We start from the raw sequence: 19948 nt of genomic DNA on the forward strand, positions 1-19948 counted from the left end.
CACTACATCAGCTTTCCCCCTTTTGGTAGATCCTTGGTGAAAGATCTACATGGACAAAAATTAAACAGGTTGAAAAGATAAAGATGGAACAGGAAGTAAATCAATGAAGATAGTACCTGTAGAGGAGAGATGACATTTGAGGGATGAAGGAGCTTGCACAACACCATTGTCTCCTCTCATTTTCAGTCTTAGCCTTGGTTTGATATGTGTAATTAAGCTTTTAAAATAATAAAAGCTTTTTAAAATTAAAAATAATTAAATTTATAACAAATAAACACCAAAAACCTCAAGGTAAAAGATATAGAAACTCTTTAATTTGTCAGCTATGTCCTGAAAATGAGAATATATACATTTTCCATCAATGCCTTCTCATAACAACAGACAGCTTTTTATCCATGGGTTTTTATACCCAAGATGCCTTTGAAAACTTGTGTGTGGGGACTTCCAGTTAAGATGGCGGAGAGGAGGCTCACAGCTGTGTAGCTCCACGCTTTCTCTCACTATCCACTTCATTACAAGCCTCTGAATTAATGCTTGACTGAAAAAAAACCCACAAATAGTTACCAAGAGAAGCCATCCTTGAGATTCGCCAAGAAAGGTCTGTCTTTACTGGAGGGCTGGGACGGTTTTAGATCGGGCACAGGCGGCGGGCAGCGGCAGTGAGAGCACAGGAGCAGACTGGAGAGGGGGTGGGGAGTGATCGCAGCCGTTTCTGCGGGGAGAGCTTCGCTACAGGATTAGATACTTTGCTCCGGCAGCAAGTCAGCAGCCCAGCAGAGAAGCTAAAAACACCGATGCTGAAGAATACAACCCCAAACAGCTGGAGTCTCTTGGGACCTGGCCACCCCTCCCTTCCCCCCCCCCCCCCCAGTGACTCAGCATGCTCTGGGATCTCAGAGCACAGGTGCACACAGTCCTGCTAGTGCCTCACTGCTGCCCCCCGCAGTCTGGAGAGGAAGCTCGGTAACACACCCAGCCCCTCCACCAAAGAAAGACTCCAGTTTTTTCTTTTTTCTTTGCTAGTTTGTCTCTGATTAATAGACAGAATGAGCAAGAAACTGAAGAGGACTTTAACCCTTGACAGCTTCTATACAGATAGAGAGCAGACTCTAAATCCTGAGGAGACTAAAAACAGGCAGTCCCCAGGTGAATCCCCAAAGGAGGAGATCGTCTGTTCCTCAGCTCAGATGAACCTCATAGAAGTAATTAAAAAGGCTCTCACAAGGGAGCTAGAAGAAAAATGGGGAAAGCAGAGTGAGGCTTGGCAAAAGGAGAGAGAAGCTTGGGAAAAGGAGAGGGAGGCTTGGCAAAAGAGCCTGGAGAAAGTTAAAGAGAGAGTGGATAAAGAAGTAAAATCCTTGAAAAATAGGATCGGTGAACTGGAAAACAAAATTGGTGAAATGGAAAAAAATTCCACAGAACAAAAGAACTCAATGGGACAATTAGAAAAAGATTTTTAAAAAGTGAGTGAAGAAAATACTTCACTGAAAATCAGAATTGAACAATTGGAATTGAATGACTCGAGGAGACAAGAAGAATCAGTCAAGCAAATCCAAAAAAAAAAATCAAACAATGGAAAAGAATGTGAAATACCTTCTGGGGAAGACAACAGACCTGGAAAACAGATCCAGGAGAGACAATCTGAGAATCATCGGACTCCCAGAAAAGTATGATTGAAAAAAAGAGCCTGGACACTATTTTCCAGGAAGTTATCAAAGAGAACTGCCCAGAAGTCATAGGAACAGAGGAAAAAATAAACATTGAAAGGATTCATCGATCACCCACTGAAAGGAATCCTAAAATCAAAACACCAAGGAATATAGTGGCCAAATGCCAGAACCCTCAGACGAAGGAAAAAATACTGCAAGTGGCTAGAAAAACCCAATTCAAGTATCAAGGAGCCACAATAAGGATCACCCAGGATCTGGCAGCATCCACATTAAAAGATCAAAGGGCCTGGAATATGATATTCCGAAAGGCTAAGGAACTTGGTATGCAACCAAAAATAACTTACCCAGCAAGAATGAGCATCTTTTTCCAGGGAAGAAGATGGACATTCAACGAAGTAAGCGAATTCCATCTATTTCTGATGAAAAAGCCAGAACTTAACAAAAAGTTTGATCTACAAATATAGAACTCAAGAGAAATCTAAAAAGGTAAAGATTAATCTTGGGAACTATATTTTGACTATATAGATGTTTAAAGAATACATGTATACCTTGTTCTAGAAATTGATGTGGAAAGGACATTGTACCAGAAAAAGGGTAAAGTGGGGGTAGTAAATCTCATGAAGAGGCATAGGAAACCTATTATATCTGAGAGAAAGAATGAAGGGGGATGAATATAGTGGGTATCTTACTGCCTTCAGAATTGGCTTTAAGTGAAAAATCTTAAGACATATTCAATCTATGGTGAAACTTCTCCCACCTCATTGAAAAGTGAGAAGGGAAAAGTGAAAAGGGAAGGAATTAGCTAAGAGGAAGGGAATACGGAAACTGGGAGGGAAAGGGGTAAGTTAGGGGAGGAACTCTAAGGCGGGGGGAGGGATACTAAAAAGGGAAGGCTGTGAGAAGCAAGTGGTGCTCACAAGCTTAATACTGGAAAGGGGGGAAAGGGGAAAGAAGGGAGAAAAGCATAAACCGGGGTTAACAAGATGGCAAGTAATACAGAATTGGTCATTCTAACCATAAATGTGAACGGGGTAAACTCCCCCAAAAAGAGGAAGCGGTTAGCAGAATGGATTAAAAGCCAGAATCCTACAATATGTTGTTTACAGGAAACACACCTGAAGTGGGGAGATACATGCAGGTTAAAGGTAAAAGGTTGGAGCAAAATCTACTATGCTTCAGGTGAAGTCAAAAAAGCAGGGGTAGCCATCCTGATCTCAGATCAAGCTAAAGCAAAAATTGATCTAATTAAAAGAGATAAGGAAGGGCACTATATCTTGATAAAGGGTAGCATGGATAATGAAGCACTATCTATATTAAACATATATGCACCAAGTGGTATAGCATCTAAATTCTTAAAAGAGAAATTAAGAGAGCTGCAAGAAGAAATAGACAATAAAACTATAATAGTGGGAGATCTTAACCTTGCACTCTCAGAATTAGATAAATCAAACCACAAAATAAATAAGAAATAAGTCAAAGAGGTAAATAGAATACTAGAAAAGTTAGATATGATAGATCTCTGGAGAAAATGTAATGGAGACAGAAAGGAATACACTTTCTTTTCAGCAGTTCATGGAACCTATACAAAAATTGACCATATATTAGGACATAAAAACCTCAAACTCAAATGCAGTAAGGCAGAAATAGTAAATGCATCCTTTTCAGACCACGATGCAATGAAAATTACATTCAACAAAAAACCAGGGGGAAGTAGACCAAAAAATAATTGGAAACTAAATAATCTCATACTAAAGAATGATTGGTGAAACAGCAAATCATAGACATAATTAATAACTTCACCCAAGAAAACGATAATAATGAGACATCATACCAAAATGTATGGGATGCAGCCAAAGCGGTAATAAGGGGAAATTTCATATCCCTAGAGGCCTATTTGTATAAAATAGAGAAAGAGAAGGTCAATGAATTGGGTTTGCAACTAAAAATGCTAGAAAAGGAACAAATTAAAAACCCCCAGTCAAACACTAAACTTGAAATTCTAAAAATAAAAGGAGAGATCAATAAAACTGAAAGTAAAAAAAAAACTATTGAATTGATTAATAAAACTAAGAGTTGGTTCTATGAAAAAATCAACAAAATAGACAAACCCTTAGTAAATCTGATTAAAAAAAGGAAAGAGGAAAATCAAATTGTTAGTCTTAAAAATGAAAAGGGAGAACTCGCCACTAACGAAGAGGAAATTAGAGCAATAATTAGGAGTTACTTTGCCCAACTTTATGCCAATAAATTCGACAACTTAAATGAAATAGAAAAATACCTCCAAAAATATAGCTTGCCCAAACTAACAGAGGAAGAAGTAAATATCCTAAACAGTCCCATCTCAGAAAAAGAAATAGAACAAACTATCAATCAACTCCCTAAGAAAAAATCCCCAGGACCAGATGGATTTACATGTGAATTCTACCAAACATTTAAAGAACAATTAACTCCAATGCTAAATAAACTATTTGAAAAAATAGGGATTGAAGGAGTCCTACCAAACTCCTTTTATGACACAGACATGGTACTGATACCTAAACCAGGTAGGCTGAAAACAGAGAAAGAAAATTATAGACCAATCTCCCTAATGAATATTGATGCTAAAATCTTAAATAAAATATTAGCAAAAAGATTACAGAAAATCGTCACCAGGATAATACACTATGACCAAGTAGGATTTATACCAGGAATGCAGGGCTGGTTCAATATTAGGAAAACTATTAGCATAATTGACTAGATCAATAACCAAACAAACAAAAACCATATGATCATCTCAATAGATGCAGAAAAAGCATTTGATAAAATCCAACATCCATTCCTAATAAAAACACTTGAGAGCATAGGAATAAATGGACTTTTCCTTAAAATAGTCAGGAGCATATATTTAAAACCATCAGTAAGCATCATATGCAATGGGGAAAAACTGGAACCTTTCCCAGTAAGATCTGGAGTGAAGCAAGGTTGCCCTCTATCACCATTATTATTTAATATCATATTAGAAACACTAGCCTCGGCAATAAGAGTCGAGAAAGATACTAAAGGAATTAGAGTATGCAATGAAGAAACCAAACTATCACTCTTTGCAGATGATATGATGGTATACCTAGAGAACCCCAGAGATTCTACTAAAAAGCTATTAGAAATAATTCATAATTTTAGCAAAGTAGCTGGCTACAAAATAAATCCCCATAAATCCTCAGCATTTTTATACATCTCCAACAAAACCCAACAGCAAGAGATACAAAGAGAAATTCCATTCAGAATAACTGTTGATACCATAAAATATTTGGGAATCTATCAACCAAAGGAAAGTCAGGAATTATATGAGCAAAATTATAAAAAAGTCTCCACACAAATAAAGTCAGACTTAAATAATTGGAAAAATATTAAGTGCTCTTGGATCGGCCGAGCGAACATAATAAAGATGACAATACTCCCTAAACTAATCTATTTATTTAGTGCTATACCAATCAGACTTCCAAGAAAATATTTTAATGATCTAGAAAAAATAACAACAAAATTCATATGGAACAATAAAAAGTCGAGAATCTCAAGGGAATTAATGAAAAAAAAATCAAATGAAGGTGGCCTAGCTGTACCTGATCTAAAATTATATTATAAAGCAGCAGTCACCAAAACCATTTGGTATTGGCTAAGAAATAGATTAGTGGATCAGTGGAAAAGGTTAGGTTCACAAGACAGAATAGTCAACTATAGCAATCTAGTGTTTGACAAACCCAAAGCCCCTAACTTCTGGAAAAGAATTCATTATTTGATAAAAACTGCTGGGATAATTGGAAATTAGTATGGCAGAAATTAGGCATGGACCCACACTTAACACCATATACCAAGATAAGATCAAAATGGGTCCATGACCTAGGCATAAAGAATGAGATTATAAATAAATTAGAGGAACATAGAATAGTTTATCTCTCAGACTTGTGGAGGAGAAAGAAATTTGTGACCAAAGATGAACTAGAGACCATTACTGATCACAAAATAGAAAATTTTGATTACATCAAATTAAAAAGCCTTTGTACAAACAAAACTAATGCAAACAAGATTAGAAGGGAAGCAACAAACTGGGAAAACATCTTCACAGTTAAAGGTTCTGATAAAGGCCTCATTTCCAAAATATATAGAGAACTGACTCAAATTTATAAGAAATCAAGCCATTCTCCAATTGATAAATGGTCAAAGGATATGAACAGACAATTTTCAGAAGATGAAATTGAAACTATTACCACTCATATGAAAGTGTTCCAAATCATTATTGATCAGAGAAATGCAAATTAAGACAACTTTGAGATACCACTACACACCTCTCAGATTGGCTAAGATGACAGGAAAAAATGATGATGAATGTTGGAGCGGATGCGGGAAAACTGGGACACTAATGCATTGTTGGTGGAGTTGTGAACGAATCCAACCATTCTGGAGAGCAATCTGGAATTATGTCCCCAAAAATTATCAAACTGTGCATACCCTTTGATCCAGCAGTGTTTCTATTGGGCTTATATTCCAAAGAAATACTAAAGAAGGGAAAGGGACCTGTATGTGCCAAAATGTTTGTAGCAGCCCTATTTGTAGTGGCTAGAAACTGGAAAATGAATGGATGCCCATCAATTGGAGAATGGCTGGGTAAATTGTGGTATATGAATGTTATGGAATATTATTGTTCTGTAAGAAATGACCAGCAGGATGAATACAGAGAGGACTGGCGAGACTTACATGAACTGATGCTAAGTGAAATGAGCAGAACCAGGAGATCATTATACACTTCGACAACGATATTGTATGAGGATGGATTCTGATGGAAGTGGATTTCTTTGACAAAGAGACCTAACTGAGTTTCAATTGATAAATGACGGACAAAAGCAGCTACACCCAAAGAAAGAACACTGGGAAACGAATGTGAACTATCTGCATTTTTGTTTTTCTTCCCGGGTTATTTATACCTTCTGAATCCAATTCTCCCTATGCAACAAGAGAACTGTTCGGTTCTGCAAACATATATTGTATCTAGGATATACTGCAACATATCCAACATATAAAGGACTGCTTGGCATCTAGGGGAGGGGGTGGAGGGAGGGAGGGGAAAAAAATCGGAAAAGAAACGAGTGCAAGGGATAATGTTGTCAATATAAAGTAATAATTAAATAAAAATTTAAAAAAAAAAAGAAAGAAACCGTGTGTGTGTGTGTGTGTGTGTGTGTGTGTGTGTGTGTGTGTGAAAGAGAGAGAAAGAGAGAGCTTAAGTGGAATCCTACCTATGTATTATGTGATTTTATCACATAAGAAGACAACATGTTCATTCTAAAATATGTTTTAGGAAATGTGTGAATTTTAGCATAAACTTATTTTTTATGTAACCAGCAAATTTGGATTTGGCTAAATGTCAGTAAAATATTAAGTACTTCGCAGTCTCTGCCAGGCAGTTAAATTTGTTTGCAGGAACATATGAAATTAATTGCCAGAAAGAGAATTTAGTTGCATAAACTATCTCCCAATCAACATTATCTTTTAATGCATCTTTTGGCAGTTATTAAAATCCAAGGGGACTCGATGAATGCCCTTATCAAACACAGAAATACATTAATGGGAAGGGGAGTGGGCTGAAGCCTGCATTTACATGATGGGCATGTTAAAAAAAAAAAAAGAATCCTAAAAAGCCCTGAGGCTTAGTGCCAGGAGGGAGATACTATGTGGCCACAGGAGACTGCAATAGTACTGTTTCCTTCACTAGTTGGATGTTTTATTCTTTTTCTTCCTGTTGTATTTTTGAATGTTTTTCACCATTAAGAAGAGTTAAATTTGTCTGTGTGTACCCCTGATGCTCAGCTTGTTAACTCCAGGAAGACTATAATTAATTAGAATACTCAGGAAATGGACTTTTATGGGTAAACTAAAATATCCAGTTAAATAAGGGTTAAGCAGGCAACACTTTCTCTTCCAGATCTTATTGTGGGAAAACTTTTTAAAATACCTTAATTCCACCTTAGGAAACACAGTCTACTCTTTAGATAGTCATGAACAAAATTTAATCTTTTTTTAATGATCAAGAGGCAGTGTGGTCTAGTGGAAAAGGCAGATATTCTGAAATCAGAGGTCCTAGGTTGAAATTCTGGCTCTGTGTTTTACCTTTGTGAGCTTGGGCAAATCACTTTACCTATGCCTCTGACTTTTCTCATCTGTTAACCCTCAGGTTTGGACTGGTCTACAAGCTTAACAGTATCTCTGAATCAGTAATCAATGCATAGTATTACAGTTAAGATGCAGAGAAGAGAAGAGAAGACTATCCTGTCCCAGTAATATGGGTACTGAAGTTGCAAAAGGGTGAGAGAGACAGAGAGAGATGCAGAAAGAGACAGCGGGAGAGAGACAGAGAAGGAGAGGGAGATGGAGGAGAAGAGGAAAAGGAAGAGGAAAAAGGAATGGGAAGGAAAAATGGAAGGTAAGAAATCAAAGAAAAGGAAGTAAAAGAAACAGAAAAAAGATAAAAGAAAGAAAGTAAAAGGAGAAAAAGAAAGGAAAAGAAGCCCAACTATTTCTAATACAATCATAGCTTATATTTGAGTAATACTTTAAGATATATCAAATACTTTGCATGCATTATCTTTTGAAGAGAAACTATCCTGTTCCAGTAATATGGGTACTGAAGTTGCAAAAGGGTGAGAGAGACAGAGAGAGATGCAGAAAGAGACAGCGGGAGAGAGACAGAGAAGGAGAGGGAGATGGAGGAGAAAAGGAAAAGGAAGAGGAAAAAGGAAAAGGAAGAGGAAAAAGGAATGGGAAGGAAAAAAGGAAGGAAGGAAGGAAAAATGGAAGGAAGAAATCAAAGAAAAGGAAGTAAAAGAAACAGAAAAAAGATAAGAGAAAGAAAGTAAAAGGAGAAAAAGAAAGGAAAAAAAGCCCAACTATTTCTAATACAATCATAGCTTATATTTGAGTAATACTTTAAGATATATCAAATACTTTGCATGCATTATCACAGCAATCTAGCTATTCATATGAAATATATATATATATATATATTGTTTTTCTTCTTTCCTAAAAGTGAAATGTAAAGATAATGGTAGAAAGCAGGTTATGAAGGAAACATTTATTTAATTGAGGGTTCTGGATTGTAAGGTTCTATTTAATCTATGGCTTCTCCTTTAGTGCAGAGATTTGACTTCCTACTACCTTCCTTTTAATTATCCAAGTAATTGGGTTCTACAAAGAATGATTTTAATAGCTTTTGATGGTAATGAAGAGATTTACTGTAGCATTGGGGAAAAGGAAAATTAACTTGTTGTCAGATTGAATTTTGAGATCTAGCTCTTCCCTTAACTAACTGGGTAATCTAGTATATGTAATATAATATCTTGGAGACTTCATTATTTCCATTTTACAGAGCAAGATAACAGAATTAGAGCAACCCTACTTATGTTGCAGGATTACTGTTGTCTCAAAAGAGTTATTTATATAGAAAGATCATATGGGCAATGGAATGGATCCAAGATTAAATAGGTGGAAGAGAGAAACTATTGCATTTTGGAAATTATGTGACATTACCAAAGACTTCAACTTGTCCCTATAGTAAAAATCTATCATCTTTTCTTTTAAACACTAATATACTTCTGAAAAGAATATATGAATATAAAATATGAAACATCACATAGAATAATCAAAACTGAAGTAATTCAAAAGACAATGGAGAGGCTCATGAAGGGCATAAGTAAGCTGTAAAACCAAATATTCAATGAAAAACAATACCAAAGGAAGCAAGAATGAGAAATAACAGAGGGATGTCATGTGTCTTGTACTGTTCCTTAGGTTGCATGGTGAGTAGAAACTCTGTAGAGATTTAAGGGAAGACATGACAAGAGTCACATGGGATGAAAAGCTGAGGAGAGGTTCCCAGAGTGTGGAACAAGCACTCACACAAGTGATATTACAAATCCACCAGAAGGCTGAAGTATGAATAAGAAAATATGTGAATTTTCTCTAAAGTAATACCTGAGTCATTCATATTGGTGGCGAGACTGACACTGGGTTTGAGAAGGTTACACCAATATAATAATTTCATCCATAGGTCCTAACAAGTCAGAAACCAAGCAAGAATCTTTATTGGCCCATAAATCGAAAGCTAACATTTGAATCCCTTAAATAGGAGTTCTAAACTTTTTTTCTGAGTTTCATGTGTCCATTTGGGAAGTCTGGTAAAGCCTACTGCTTCTTTCTTAGAATAATATTTCAATGCATAAAATATGGGGATAACAAAGAAAAACAAAGGTAATTGAACGTAGAGGTGTAATTTATTTTCACATCCAAGTTCAAGGATTCCCTGAAATCTAGCCAAAGACCTTTCTTGAGACCCAGGTAAAAAACCTTGCCTTCAAAGTATTGTTGCCCACCAGCCTACATTTGAAGAGGCTTCATTATCAGAAGTTTGGCTTTTAAATGTTTTGTTTTGTTTTGGGGAAGTAGGGAGTGGGGAAAGGGTGCATGATAATTGATATAAATCCTATTAAGGAATGATCATATTTTCATTTGCAGTAAGAGTAGGAGTATCTACTCTGGTAAAATTGTATCTTTTACTTTCTTAATATTTCTAAACATAAAGTCACAAAGGGACAGAGATGGAGAGCAAAAAGTGATATCAGAAATCATTATACTTAAAACCTGATACTTTATAGAAAATTGAGGTCCTTGGAGGGTTTGTAATTTGCCCGGTGTAAGTCTCAAAAGGTAAGATTTGAACTTTAGTACTTTGACTCTGAAGAAAGTGGTTTTTTTCCCCATTGTATGACACTACATTGATTTAGAAATGTTTTCTACTTTAAAAAACTCCCTAGGAATATGATTACCAAAAATGTCCTATTCAATTTAGAAGTATACATCTAAAGTTCCATTGGCTCAAATGAGAAAATATTGAGAACCTATAATTACAGTAACCTCTAGATGACTCATGTGTAAGCCTAATATTGCAGAACTATGATACACACAGTATTAGATTTTTTTTCTTTTTTGGATAACTTACTATATATGATATGGGATACATGATTTTACCTTCCATGTATTTATAATCTGAGGCACTATTAGAAGTTTAATGTCATTCTCTCTGAAATCATTTAAAAGTGAATGCTATATAAACTTATACTATATATATATATGTGTGTGTGTGTGTGTGTGTGTGTGTGTGTGTGTGTGTGTATATATATATATATATATATATATATATATAACATTTAGTACAAAGGTAATGCAAGTTTATATGGCATATATATGTAGCATATAAACTATGTTATTATTAACTAATTATCATTAGCACTCATAGAATCTTGGATTCTATTTAACTAAACAAATTAAGTACCTTTATGTGTGAGATACAAACAATATTGAAAATATGGCCTTTGTCATCATAGAACTCATATAAATTAAATGGTATCTCAACACTAGAATGCCATGAGTAGGAGTTAAGTTATAGGAGAGAGTCTACACATTCCCAAGGAGCTATAGTAAATATTGAAAATGTTATGTTTGAAAGTACAAAGTAATATATGAGGTTTCAAGAAAGAAAAAAATTCCCATTTTTTGTTTTTGTTTTTCCCTAGGAAAGAGGTGTTAACATTTGAGTGGTCAGTTTCAACAGAGATGGATCAACAGAGAATTTCAAGGATAGAAAATAGCACAATCAGAAGCATGAAAATAAGAAAACAAGGAGTATACTTAGGGGACAATGAATAGTACAATTCAGCTGTACTATTCTTAAGTAGAGGATTCTAATTAGAGGACTATTGTATTATTATTCTAAGTAGAGGAGTATTGTGAGGGAAAATTTTTTTAAAAAGAGGGAGACCTATAAATTGGGACCTTGACTTTAAAGCTAAGGAAGTTGAATCAAGTAGGACTTCCTGATTCCTTGATAGACTTCTCAATATCTACAAGGTCAAAATGGTGCCAGATTTGTACCATTAGGGACATGACACAGTAGCCTTTGTCTCTTGCTTGAGTATATACAACATACTATTTATGCTTACAATGGGGAAGGCTTCTAGATATGTCCTAGAATACACAATAGAGTAAATAATGCAGTTGAGGACTGCACCAAAACTTCAATGGATGACCATGTACCTAACCTCATCTGTGGCCCTCATTCATATTTTCTAGGGTTTTATACAGTGATGGCCAGCACACATAATGGAAAAGAAAGAAAGAAGGAGAGAAGATGGATTCAGGTATATATCTTTGTAGTTAAAGAGACATAATTCCAGGAACAATCTGCTTTGCTGATTATCACTGTTCATTGTTGACCTGTCTGTCAACAATGGATGTCTGAATCTGTCCCATATAGTTTCTGTTCTCCTTCTGCCCATATCCCCAAACTTCTTGTTAAAATGAGATTTCAAACTTTCATTTTCAAACCCCCAAAGAACTGAGATAACCAACTCCTCTCCAAGGAGTTACCTCATTTTTCTCTGGAAGCTAGCAAGAGGGGATACACAACATATTTGGCCTTTTTATTTTATAAAATGTCATTTTAATGAAGTTGTATGTTTGCTACTAAGCTGGAAATTCTACAGAAAGTCCATATGCTTATAAAAGTGCTGACCTTTAATATAATTGGTGGAGTAATGCTGGAATAGAGTTTTAAAGTAAAAGGAGTAGTGTTCTTAACAAATTTGGTGGAAAAACTTGGACAGTGTCTGTAACAGAGGCTGTAGCCAGGAAGAGTCTTATGCTATAGTCCCTACAACTTTCTCTCTCATCATCTGTATCAAAGATGGTATAAACTTTTCTAAAATAGTTATACTTACTTACTGACTAAAAAGTAATAAAAAATTCAAGATAAATAAATATTAATAATAAAGATAACTTGCATTTATATATCAATTTAAGATATCAAAATACTTCACGAATATTAAATCGTTTAATCCTTAAAATGACACTAAGAGGCAGATTCTATTTTTATGTCATTTATTTACAGATGAAGAAACTGAAAGATAGGATCAAATGACTTGCCCTATCACTTAGAAGCTTAAGTAAAAAGTCCAGTAAATGCCAAGTAAAAAGTCCTGGCTTTTGCCAATTCTTCTACACTTATAATTTTCATATCATCTTTGTTATTAATGTGAGAAAATGAGCAAAAAAAACTTAATAAAGTATAAAGTCAAATTTTTACATCCAATAAGGCATCCTGTAGTAGTCTTCTCAAGGAGACCAACATTTGCTGACTTAGAAAAGTTATCAGAAGCTGAAGGAATCCTGTCACAATCAGTAGGGAAAATGGAGGGGTTCAAATGCAGATCTGAACATGCATGAGTTTAATGCTTGGAGGGGTCAGAACCTCAGGTTTTTAGAATGCCAAAATTGACACTAAAATAAACAAACAAACAAAAAATTGAATGTCTAGAAAGCCAGCTCAGAGAAATATGAGTGGGATTCTGTGGAACCCTATAGGAATGTCAGCAAAATGCCTGGCACAATTTGCCATGTTTAAAGCTTTATGGAGATAGATTTCATCCTCCTTTCCTCTCTGTTCTCTTGGAATAGTCATGAATTCCATATCTGTGTCCCATTTTGACTTACTGTTGTATAGGAGAATTCAGCTGAAAAGCGGCAGAGACACACTGGGACAGTAGTTAATTAAGTTTTGTTATGACTCATAAGGGGAGGAAGAGAAAGGATTCCAAGAGGGAAAAGGCACAATTTGAGGCCCCTATTGCCCTCAAATGAGGGCAGCACCCAGTAGGATGGCTTCAAGATTCAGAATTGTACACCGGCTTTCACACTATGGTCAAAGATCCGGAGCCTCTCAGGGCTTAAACTTGTATAAAGTTTAGACAGAACAGGCTGGCTGACACCAATAGGAGATTGCTTGTCAATCATAGACGAAGATAATACTATAGTCAGAACTATGGATTGAGGGTAAAATTGCCTAATAAGGAATGGAGAATGAGAGACAGGGCCTAAGGGAACTAAGGGAACCAGTAGAGGACCAGGGTAGAGGCAGGGTTGTGATACCCACTCTCTGAAGTTATTAGCCTTAACATATATGCATCCTGGGTGAGGAAGTGGTATATTGGGAGAGAGCTGGGGCTGGACTAGTCAAACTGATTTTTACCTGTTCATATTTAGTTGCACCAAGGGAGCAGTCAAGGTGACAGAGTAAGAAATAGCAATTTTGCCTTAGATCCTGCACTACCTCATATAAAGCACACCAGGCTGAATTCTAAGGAAACCGAGGAAAAAAATCATAGTAAAGTTGTTGATATTGTTGTTTTATTCTGTTTTTTACCAGCCCAGTTTTGCTTAGGAAGACAGAGGTGTGTAGGGTTGCAACTGGCCAGAATGGGGAATCAGCTAAGTTCTAAAGTACAGTAAGGGGACGAAAATCTGGACAGAAGAAGATTCCAAGGGAACCCTGTCTGAGAGCAGGGACTGGGACCATGTGATAACTCTGTCATCCAATACTCAGTGGTAGGTAGAAGTTCAAGGATGAAGAAAAGCAGGTCTGATCATGAGAGAGAAGAGGCTTTACCTCTCTAAGGAGCAAGAAACACATTCCAGAAATGTAATAGATGGATGGCTCTGAGCCCAAGAACAGAGAGGGAGGCCTGGTTCTGAATTTTAGTCCTGTATGTAAGCCAATAACAGAATAAACCAACGAAGGAGACCAAAACCAAGGGACCCTAAACCTGCAGAACCACCCGGTTGTCTGTGATGGAGTCCAGTAGTCTAGTGAGCCTGGATCACACACAAGACAACAGATCCAAATTAGGTTAGGAAACTGCAGAAATCAGGCAAGCACAGAATAGATTTTGCATTATTTTGGAAGTACCAAAAACTCATTAACCCCTAGACTGAGTTATGAAAGCATGAGGGCATAAAGAGATGGAAAGCTCAGGCCAGCCATCTTCCCCCAGAGTAAACAGTGCTAACAGAAACCAACGTCAAGAAAAAGCCAGGGAGAATGAGCAAACAAAAAAATGACCTTACCATAAAAACTGTTACAGTGACAAGGAAGAGCAAAACATAAACATAAAAGATTATGCCTTGGAAATATCAATAAGCAAAGAAAGAAAATTGTAATTTGGGTATAAACCCAACAAAAATCCTAGAAGAGTTAAAGAAATAATGTAAAAACATTATTAAAGGAAATAACTCCTTAAAATTCAAAATTGGCCATAAAGTGATACAAAACCTCATTGAAAAAAAGAATTCCTTAAAAATTAAAATTTATCTAAATCCAAATCTAGCCTCAGACACTTAACACTTCCTAGTTGTGTGACCCTGGGCAAGTCACTTAATCCCAAGTGCCTCAGAAAAAAAATTAGCATTTGTCAAATGGAAGCTAATGACTCCATGAGACATTGAGAAATAATAATAATAATAATAATAATAAAACAAAGTCAAAATGTTGAAAAAAAGAAAAAAATGTGAAATATCTCATGGGAAAAACAATTGACTTGGAAAATATATCAAAGAGAGATACTATAAGAATCACTTGACTACCTGAAAGCCACTTAGCTATCAGTCAGGTGTAGACTCAAGTTAAACATTAAAGCTTATTTAAAGACTTAATGGTAGTCTTAGTTTTAATTTTACATTACAACAAAAGCATAAGAAATATAAGAACAACTAGTTAAATATAACACATAATGCTTTACAATTTACAAAATGTTTTTTTATAAATATTTCTGGAGAGAAGAATTATTATCTCTGATTTACAGATATGGATATTAAGAGCCAGAGAAGGTAAAATGACTTGTTCAAAGTCATGCAACTTGTAAGAAGTAGAGCCATGACTAGGATTCATGTCTTCTAACTTGTTTAAGTTTGTCCACCACTATCACTACTATTCCCACTATAACAATAAAAGCTAACATTTATATAATGCTTTAAGAATTATAAAATACTACATACATTATTACAGTTAATTTTTTTAAAAATCACACAAAGGGGAGGAAAAGGCAACCAAGGATTCTGGGGCAGGCTTATTTTAGTAATATCACTTTGTCAGTCATATGAAATATGAATTTCAAAGGAAAGGAAAAGGAGGCATGGATATTTAGTGGACTATTACAATAGTGCAGGTGAGAAGAATGAGATCCTGAACTAGGGCAGTTGGAGTATGATTGGATAGAAGGGGTTACCTGTGAGAGATGTCATAATGATGGAATCATCAAAACTTGGCCACTGATAAACTAGGGAAAGGGAAAGAGAATGAAGAGTCTCTTAATTAAGCTGCTAAGGAGCCCTGGGAAACAACCTCTGATTATTGAGTCAGGTGACCCCCAAATCCATGTGTATTCCAGAGCCCCTAGGATCTTTTAGCTTTGGTCTTAGCACACCTGCAAAGCTGAAACCACAAAATAACTACATAGTTTTCATCTACAGAGGGAAGTACTTAATGGGAATTATCATAATATAGATTACAGGGGAATTCTTAGCTCAGTAATGATCTAGTATAAGTTGAACTACCAAGCACATTAGGGAAATTATTAGCTCAACAATATGCAAATCAATAACAATTTCTACACAATTAAAATAAGATACTTAACAATAATCCTAAACACATAAAGCATGCAATTATTTCTTTAAAGAGGATGTCATTGAATGATTTCTCCTAGGCCCACTTGGGCCTATTTGGACTACATCCAAAGCAGAAAGAAAAAGAGAAAAGGATTGGGGGGGGGGAGACTAGGGAAAACAGGAAAGGGAATGAGAAGTGAGAGAAGAAGAATAGGAGGGAGGAAGAGAGAAACCCAGAAGAGAGACCCAGAGAGACAAAGAAAAGAAGAAAAATAAATGGAAGAGAGGGGAAGGGAAGGGAAGCGTGGAAAAAGAGACAGAGAAGAAAACCGAGAGGGGAAATAAAGGAGAGAGGGAGAAAAAGTAGAAGAGAAAGAAAGACAGGGAGAATGAGGAAAAGGAAGCAGAAGGGATGGAGAAAGTATGATTGCAAAACCAGCCCTTTCTACTCTTTCAGGACCACAGGAAGGCAAAAAGTTTTAAGTGACAGCAATATCAATATTCACATCAAGAGGGAGGTAGGGGGAGAAGGCAGGAGAGGTAAGGAGTGAGGAGGGAGAGGGAGAGAGACTGAGAAAGAGATAGAGACAGAGACTGAGATGGAAAGACAGAGATACACAGAGAGAAAGGCACACAGAGAGACTGAGAAAGAGACAGAGACAAAGACTGAGAGTGAGATAGAGACACAGGACAAGAAAGAGACAGAAACACAGAGACACAGAAAGAGACAAACAGACAGAAACAGAGACAAAGAAAGACAGAGAGACAGAAAAAGATAGAAACAGAGACTGAGACAGAGAGATAGAGACACAGGACAAGAAAGAGACAAAGAGACAGAGACAGACAGAAACAGAAAAAAAGAAAGACAGAGAGAAAGAGATAGAGACAGAGACTGAGACTGAAAGACAGAAACACACAGAGAGAAAGGCACACACAGAGAGATTGAGAGAGACAGAGACAAAGACTGAGAATGAGACAGAGACAGAAACAGAGAGACAAAGACAGAGACTGAAAAAAAAGAGACAGAGACAGAGACTGAGAGTGAAACAGAGACAGAAAGAAACACAGGGAGTGAGAGATAGAGAAATAGAGATAGAGACTGAGACAGAGAGACAGACACATGACAAGAAAGAGACAGATACGCAGAAAGAGACAGATACAGACAGAAACAGAGAGACAAAGAAAGACAGAGACTGAGAAAGAGATAGAGACAGAGACTAAGCCTGAAAGATAGAAACACACAGGGAGAAAGCCACACATAGAGAAACTGAGAAGAGACAGAGACAGAGACTGAGAGTGAGACAGAGACTGAAAGTGAAACAGAGACAGAAAGAAACAAAGAGAGTGAGAGACTGAGAAAAAAAATAGAGACAGGGCAAGATAGAGACACAGCAAGAAAAAGACAGACAGAGAGACAGAGACAGAAAAAGACAGGCAAAAATTTCGGGAGGGAGGAAGACAGAGGGAGAGAGACACACGAGGCAGAGAGAGGGAAAGATAGAGAAGGAAGGAGGAAGGGGAAGGAAGGGGGGCGGGGAAGAGAGAATGGAAGGAAGGGAAAAAGGGAGAGAGTCTATAACTTCTTGAATCAAGAAGGTCTTGACAATCTTCTTTGAGGTGAATTGGCAGCTAGGTGTGCCATGGATGGAGAATTGGGCCTGGAGGAAGGAAGACAGGAATTCAAATTCATCCTCAGATACTTACTAGCTATATAATTTCTGCTTCAATATCTTGAACTATAAAATGGGGTTAATAATAGAACCTACTTCCTAGATAGAGTTCTTGTGAAGATCCAAAGAAATAACATTTGTAAAGTGTTCAGCACAGTATCTTGCATATAGTAGATGCTATATAACTGCTAATTATTGTTAATCATTATTATTACTATTATTGATATAAAACAGCCTCTATGATCCATTATAACTCATTATTGTACTAGTAAGAACTTGATAGGGGAAGAAAAGGGGTCTCTTTCATCTTCCTGGACTCTTATTCAAACAACCAGAAGATGTTAGCTGTTCATTAAGTCTATTATAAGAGTGCTTATGAGCTGGAGACACTTCAAAGGTAAGTACATGAAATATAATCAGAATATCAGTTTACCTCCAAAGCACTGCCTACCACCTTCACCATCTATAAGGACAATAGCTCATGACTACTCATGACTGTAACAATTCAAAATTATGTTCAGATTTTGGAAACAATGTTTCTATCACATGGGAAAAACGTTCAAATCAACAGAAAATTTTCAACTGATGCTATATTACCTTCAAACAACCAAACAACCATCTCAATACCTATGTAGGACCCAATGTTCAACATTTTGGGTTATCTCTCAAAGTAGACTTCTCAAAATAGTATTATCAGAGAATTCTGTGGAAAACCATAGTCTCTTCTTCCCTCCCTTCCCTTCTATCATCGTATTTTCTATTGCATCACTGCCCTAATACAGTTGCAAACCTTTCTCTTTAGAAATGCAAATCTGTAATTAATCCAAGTGAGAATTGTATGGCTCATAAAATATGTAAATGAACACCAAGGTGCTGGATAGATGGGAGGGTAAAAAAGGTGGGGATGATGTTTGTTAATCCAATAAGTAACCACAAACTTTAGTGTGATTTGAAAATAGGAAAATATTCTTACAGACCAAAAATATATGTAAAAAATTAGGACATAGTCCATCAGTCTTATCATCATGTCCGAACTCTTTCCTCATATGTCATAATCTCCCCTCATTACTTGTTCCTTTGGATTAAGGCACTGCAGTCCTACCACAACTACCAAAAATTGTTACTTGAGTTGGGTAACACATTAAACCATAATTATAGTAATCTTAAAACAACTCAAGTTAGTTTGGCAGATTATCCAGATACTAAATAAAACACCTGTTACTGTAGAACAGGAAAAATGTAATGTAGAGCAGAAAAGAGAAAACCTGCTATGAACAGGAAGCAGGGTAGGCAAAGGGGCATCAAGCATCTAAAGATGTGGAGCAGTAAAAAAAAAAAAAGTGAGATATAGGAAAATACATGAGCAACAATGAAGGCAAACTCTCTCTTCACAAGTTTTCTTGCTCCTATCTCTAGTCAAAGACCTTGATTTATATGAAAAATAGAAGAAATGAAAAGTACTGATCGTGACATATTTTGAGCTTCACATTTCCTGTAGATTCTAGATTTGCTGATCATTCCTCAAATTTGAGAGATGTATCCCTAGCTTACTACCCAAAAGACCAGGCAGCCCCAAAATTTTGGTGGAGAGATCAAAGTATAGGAAGCCAAGAAACAGTTTGCTATTCTTTATATCAATAAATTACTCACTTCAAGACAAACTCTTGCCTATTTTCTCCCCGTGTTTGGGAAATGTTATTAAGAGCTCATATTCACAGTACCATTCATAAGTTGTAGGTTCTGATGTGAGTCAACAGGAAGATCAATAATACCATCAGGCAATCAAATTTCCTTTCTAAACCTTCTTTCTTGCTAACATCTTCATTTTTCCAACCTTAGACTAATTGTGCTATTTTCTTTCACAGTCAAAAAAATGCTGGCAAAAGATTGGACCCAAGTAAAAGATAAGGCACTTTGGAGTTTGTATACAGTAAAAGTGTAATAGCTGTTGAATGTTTAAGGGGATGTATATGTGATACTTAGGTCATATAGATCAAGATAGATAATAATTGATATACTCTGCCAGGCCTTTTAAACTCGTTGCTGGCAAGGCTTCTGGAAGCCCAGGATTCAACACTGTAAGACCCA

Source organism: Antechinus flavipes, chromosome 5 (assembly GCF_016432865.1).
Source record: "Antechinus flavipes isolate AdamAnt ecotype Samford, QLD, Australia chromosome 5, AdamAnt_v2, whole genome shotgun sequence".
In the NCBI taxonomy this organism is placed as follows: domain Eukaryota; kingdom Metazoa; phylum Chordata; class Mammalia; order Dasyuromorphia; family Dasyuridae; genus Antechinus; species Antechinus flavipes.